The following is a 7,274-nucleotide window of genomic DNA, read 5'->3' on the forward strand; positions in this document are numbered from 1 at the left end:
ACATTGCGCGAGGCTCGCGATGTTTTTTGCTAGTGAAACATAAGAAACTCGAGCAAAACATAAGAAATTCGAGCCGAACATAAGAAACTCGAGCCAGAATCGTTGTCTGTATTATATCGAACTAAACACGAAGCTACGTGCCATTTTGAAAGTAAAACTATCGCGAGTTGCTCTCGAGAGTATTTCTCACGAATGGACACTACGCCTGAGATTGACTGTCCGAGAGCACAGCTCAACTGTCTGAGAGTAAACGTGTTGCGACCTGCTCTCGAATGGATACGTAATCATATTGCTGTCGGACAATAGTTTTGCTAACACGAATCAGTTTCGTATTCTTGAGAATACTCTCGGCGAGTAAAAAAATAACAGGAAAAAAAGATTGATCGAGAAATGAAATTACTGATTTAATCACTCACTCTTCGTTGAAGAAAAATTGGTATTGTGGAATCCAAAGGATGTAGAATATCGTAACAGAGAAAATTGTGAATATATGATAAATATGTAAATTGATTCGAAATGAACGTCAAAATTTTTCAAAAACATATCCGCGTATAATCGCGTAAAACGCGTTGTTCGAGCGAGCACTGTATTCCCTACAAGCTATAATCGCGCAGTATAACCGACGTTCGTCGAAGCACTCGTTCGACAGCCTCGTAAACACCGACTGAGGACAAGTCGTCCTGCCCGATTTCCAATCGCTATACGCTCGCAACTGTTCTGGGAAAAATTCTAGGCCTTAACTTCTTAGAATTCGTGATATTTCTTGCGAGCGAAACATAAGAAACGCGAGCCTGGGTCGCTATACGTACATCGAGCCAAACATAAGCTAGCTATCTGTTCGCGCACAGAAAAAAGTTAGCGGGAAAAGAATTTTCTGATTTTATATTACTTTTACTGGCAAATCCGAGAACAAACGCCACGCACATGGTCTTCATACAATACAATACGCCATACTTTTTTTCGCTCGACGCATGCGCGGTCGCCGCTCCCAACGCCGCTCGGCGGACGCACGCCGATCACGATAAAAAGACGCGCCACTTTTAAATTCAAATCGTTACACTGTCCTTTTCAGAGTAAAACTATCGCGAGTTGCTCTCGCTGTCTGAGAGCATCGCTCAACTCTCTGAGAGTTACGACTCGAATAAACAGTTGCTTTGCAAACACGAAGCAGTTTCGTATTCTTGATAGAACTTTCGTGTGAGTAAAAAAGTCAGGAAAAAAAATTAGTGGAGTAATGAAATCACCGGATACACAGTTAAGAAATGCAAATTCTGTTAGAGTCTTACTTTTTTATTGTATCCCTGTCATGACGATTATTTTATTATATTTACGATAGTTTATTATAATTTTTATCACTTCGAGAATAAATAACTATTGTTTTCTGATTGCTTAGAATATAAGCATTGTGCCATCGAAGAATTCCTTGTTTCGATTAATTTGTCATTAATTATTTTTCATTATTTTTGGTTTTTATTAAGCACCAATGTACAACAATCTTTATAAATAATACTCAATGAGTTTCTAAGTGGTTAATTTACGAACAGACCATCATCCGAAGAAAACGAGACGGAATATAAGTTATGATAAGTATGGTCATACTCTTGCCTTGAACCGCATTTTTAGGATGCGTAGAATCATGCTGTAAAAAAATTTTTCGTTCCGGCCGTATGCCAAAATTGGCCTTTTTTTAACATCCTCCTTTCAACTGCTGATATCACGCTGTTCTCACTCATAAAACAATTTCTTTAAAATGCCATTGGATCCCTTGAACTTTAACTCGTAAAATAGGCTTTTCAAAATGACGGAGAGATTTTGGGAACATTGAAAAAAAAAGTAAAGTTTATCATGAAGCACATCGTTTGGCGCCGCGCAGACAACATAAGCCGCGCATGCGTACCGCATACTTTTCTAACAAAGACACATCCCGCTGAAATCCTTCTGGAATTTGTATCTTTATTGCTTATCGCAACGCATGTAATAACGAATATTATCCAGGAATGTAATGTACTATCGCTCATAGATCTGCACCTACGATCCAAAAAAAAGAACTTACAGGTTGCACACCGCTGCCTACAAATTCTACGTCGTGCATCGTGGTAAACTTTATTTTCTTTTCAATGTTCCTTAAATCTCTCCATCATTTTGGAAAGTTTATTTTACAGGTTAAATTTCAAGCGATCTAATAGTACTTTTTTTTTTAATTGTTCTATGATGGGAATAGCGTGAAATGAGCAGTTGAAATTTTAGCGGCGATTATTGTCATGTTTGCTAATAATAAATAACATTTTATATACATCTTCGGAAAACGCTTTAGCTTTAAAATGAGCCCAAGGTTAGGTTAGGTTAGGTTAGGTTATCTTTTGCAATTATCTTTTGAAAAAGCCGAAATATGGTTAAAGTGATCAGCTGATTTCGTCTAATTTTTCCAAATTTTTAACATTAAATATTTCGAAAACTGTTTCAGATCTTTTTGCACAATTTAGATTCTCGAGGTTATCAATAAAGTCTGCGAGTTTGGAAAGAAACGGTGACTATGACCGGAATTCTGTGCGATTTGACTTGGAATGGCTCATACCACCCTACCCTTGTCTCAGAATTTCATTATTTTTTCAATGTTCAGAGTGATCTTAAGGTCATAAGTTAGACATATTTGAATTATTTTTGGCAAAAAAATACCGGTGACTTTAAAACAATTCGAAGAAAATTATTATAAAGAAATTTTCTATTTAGGATTCTCCTCTTTTGAAACCATTTAAATTTGTGCTGAAATATTTCTAATATCGTTAAAAATAAAGAAGATACCTGAGAGACACCCTGTATAACAATTCGTTATACACAATTCTAATGTTTTCATTATATAATGTTAACATTTCCTAAACTCTCATTATTTGTATAAATAATAAATTTCTATGTAGCCAATGTAAACTAAATCTATTCTTTTCACTTCCGTCATATCATTGAAAATATGACGAAAACACACTTGACCAGATAAAATTAAATCGAATTAAACGAAACGATTGTCGAAGAGAAATATTGATTCGATCCTCGAGCCACCGAAATCCCGTCTTGTCCAAGAGAACTCGTTCCTATAAAAAGTCACGACAATGGCGGAACACTCAGTTTTCTTGGACTTTCCCTTGCTTGGTTGCTCTTGGGGTAGCGGATAAATGGCTACCTCGTTTCTTCTACACCCTTGAAGTTGATTGTATCAGAGGAGAGTTAGGGGGTGGCGGAGGGGACGAATGGACGGACGGAAGAACTGTTGAAAGAAGGAACAAAGGAACACGAGCAAAGGACGCGAAAAACACGCGAACAGAAGAAGATAACGTTGGCTCACTTGATACAGCCCCGGCTGGTCGCGTGTATACACACCCACGGAACTTTCTCATTACATTACGTTAATTGCGTATTTAAGCTTCTCCGATATTAAACTTAATTACGCTGTATTATATTGCTCGTTTGGGGAGGAAAACGATTCACCTTGAACGGAATCATCTTGCTGTGAAAGAAAGTACCCTCGTCGCCGCTGCTGCTCTTATTTCTCCAATTAAACGATTGTTCCGCGGGTTTAAGGGACATTCGTCGACGTATTCTGCGTAAAATTATATTATCTTAAGGGAAATCTTATTGGAGCAGGAAAGAAAGAATATCGTTCATGTAGTTCGGGTACGAGTAATTTAGATTTCTAATGTTTCAATGCTTCTCGAATAATGCAGGTTGTGCTCCATCATAGAAATAGTAAAATTGATATACATAAGAAGCATCGTAATTTTTGGTTCAAATCGTTACTAAATAGCCCTCCCAACTTAACATTTGAGACCGATGATCCAGCATATGGGTCAGGCAATATGTTAAAGATTAGTATTATCAGTTTTCTAGAATAAGGTGTATAAAAAATAAAATTGCCATTTATTTTTAGATTAATCAGGGCCCTCAATATATCAATGAAGAAAGAAAAGACTTTATATTACTTCAAATTACCGGTTTCTGGGGATAGCCTCGTAACAATATGGCGGTCTCGAATGTGATAAGTACTGAATGTGAAGTAAATCTAAATAGTCGTAATAAATTTCTTAATATTCTAAAAGAAGTTATTTAGTTTAGAATCTCATAATATATGTATGATATATGATACTAACTTTGGCGAAGAACTGCAATTTAAATCTGTATGAACATAATGGGTGTCCTAATATTTATGAACATCAGTGTGTGCTCTAAACCTTTCATGAACCTGTTAAGAAAATTAAGCAAACATATGTAGTATAATAAATGGTGCAATGTAATATTTATTTATTTTCACGGGTATAGATCCATTTGTATATAAAATGATATAGACAAAGAGTAGGCAAAATATCAATAGTTACAAACGAAAAGGAAAGAAAAAGTAAATTAAACGAGAAATAAAGTTAAATCAGGTCCTTTTATTAACAATCTTCCTGATACAAAATTACTTTCTTTTCGAGCTTTTTTAGCGAATAGAAGAACTGTGATACCCATGGTACAATAGATTCACTAAATAACGATTGCAATAAAAACATATTCTCTAACTTGAATTCCATTGAATTCCACAACTTGAAAATCTCATTTCTACCAAAATTTCGTTCATTAGCTGTATTTATCACACTATACGCTATAATCCTCAAACAATTATAGAATTTCGATTCCCAAATTATTAAAATGCTCTTGAAAAACTCTTGTTGCCGCCACTTACCGACCAAGCAGAAATTCCCATCGCACACTTCATCATCTCCATCCACCATAGCTCAATCTCCATCGGTGTACTCTCCAACACGCGGCCGTTCATCGAATAAAATCGAGACACCCTGTAAACAGGCGCATCGCAATTACACAGAGACAATACAGAGCTCGGAACGAGCTGGTGCAAACAATATTTCTAACGCGTTCTCGGTAAAATGGCGGGATTTTAACAACAACGCGTTGAAAACGCGCAAAAACGAAATTATCATCTTTCTACCTCCGCACACCCCCGCCGCGACTCAGTGGAGGTGGATAAGGAGATTTGCAAAGCGGGCAAAGCGAACGCCGTCGATCCGTTTCGCGGCTGAATTGTCTGCGTCTGTCGTCGCTTGTGTACGTAGCTTAACGCCCACAATATCGGGTTGCCGAGCGACCCGCCGCTCTAGGAGGAAAATTTAATTTCAGCTGACAACATCCTGTTTCGCTACACACTGTGCTCAGCATTCTACAAAATCGCATGCGAGACGATACGGACTCGACGGTAAGCAAGCCGCCATCGACGATGACTCTGGATTGGTCGGTGGCTTCTCTTGGATCGATGACCATCCAACGGTTCCTTATTTTTCCCTTTTTGCTCGGTGAACTTGAATTAACCTGATTTGTGGTGATTACTTATCGATACAATACGGAAAGGTAAAAAATTAATGTAAAATATTCTTCAATTAAATTCGATATAACAATAAACGATTTAGTAAAGTAATACGCTCTGATGCAACAGAAATTCGTTAAATTAGTAACCGTATAACATTCCGTTAATACCAGAGAAGGTGCCAAAATAATTTGAGCAGAACTAAATTTTCACATTCGTCTCCAAACTAAGTACCTATTTATGTACTTGTGTATCTACTAGTCCTTGAATATTCGTGCAATTATAACATATTAAAAAATTGCATCTATTTTCGCCTACTAAAATTCAAATCTTCATCAACCGAAGGGTAATTGATATTTTTGCATCTAATTAGCCTTAGATGAAAAAGAAACTTTTTTTCACGTGCGGCAGTTTAGAACTGTTGAAATCTAATGGTTTTCAATCACAATTAGGAAAATACCTAAGTACATACTTACGTACCTGCAAGAGAGTAATGTTACAATCCTACTGACCGCACTATGGTACTTCCATTTGGATTAACTATCTCGTTTACGCATCTCGAGAGATTTTGTCTAAATTATTTTAGTAATCTGACATTAAAGAGATGCTATATGTTTATTTGTTGAAGAAATTTTCGATGCATAAGGGAAATCATTTTTCGTAGCAGTTTATTAAAAATTGTTTGTTATTAGACTGAATTTAATAGAGGAATTTCTTGCTTTTAATTATTTAGTTTATCGTACTGCGGGGATTTTTGAAACATATTGCTCGAGATAATTGGAGAAGAGTGTAATGAGGAACTTTCAATGAGTATTTGAGTTGCATAATATGTTGGATGTCTTAAATAATTGAATTTTGCTAATACCACCAATGAAATTTAAATAAACGATATTATATTATATAATCGCCTGAACAATTATTTAGTATTGCATGTGTTTATAATATATCATAATAAATCATAACGATGAAAATATCAAATACACGTTTCTATCAAGAATTGACACCTACTATGTACCCTATTGGACAAAAATACTTTAACTTGATTGCAAGAAGTCAATATCCATTCAAATTAAGACTTAAAAATTAAGCAATAAAACAGACTTGAACAGAACACAATACCCTGCTACAAACGAAAATGGCTACATTATACCATCGACACCCTTCGACCAAAAATCATCTTTCTTTCCCCCTTTTACCAAGACATCCCTCTTCCTCCCAAGCACTCCTGCTTTACAATACCAAACATTTCGCCCCCAACAATTTTTCGACACCCTTATACGGACGTATCAACCATGAAACGCGGCGAGTTCGGCATTTTCCAGTGGCAATGCCACCACTACTACCACCACCATTTCTACCACCGGCGTCGTCGATCCCCGACGAAAGCCACGACACGGCCTGTGCATACAAACGTTCCTCGGTTCGCCGTGAGCGAGGCTGGGCCGGCGTTCGAATGCGTGCAACTCGCACGAGTGGAAAATACCTCAGAAGCTGAGGATGGCTACAACCACTATTTGTTCTAGTCTAGTCTCGCTCGCATCGCGTAGCCACCCAATTTCCCCTTCTCCTCTGTTACGATTCCTCGTCCTGTTCCAACACCCTTTGTCTCGCCTCTCCGTCTTTCCGTCTAACCCCCTTGAGTAACCCTCGCTCGGTGCACGACCCTTTCCTCATTTCCTCTTTTCTCTTTCTCTCTCCCTCTCTCTGTCACCCCCTCTTCGCTGCTCGCGTGTCCGTCATCCTCTGGTTACTCTTTTAGCCAGGCTCTTCCACCACCACCACCACCACCAACCTCTGTTCCTCCAACCAACCCTCCCTAGCATCATCCCCCTTTGCTCCGCTGTTCCGTTCGTTACTCGTCCCCACTCGTCCCTACTAGTTTCGTGCGTCTATTTATCCACCTAGCGGTATGATATTACACCCCGGG

The sequence above is a fragment of the Habropoda laboriosa genome, unplaced genomic scaffold (assembly GCF_001263275.1).
Source record: "Habropoda laboriosa isolate 0110345459 unplaced genomic scaffold, ASM126327v1 scaffold89, whole genome shotgun sequence".
NCBI lineage: Eukaryota > Metazoa > Arthropoda > Insecta > Hymenoptera > Apidae > Habropoda > Habropoda laboriosa.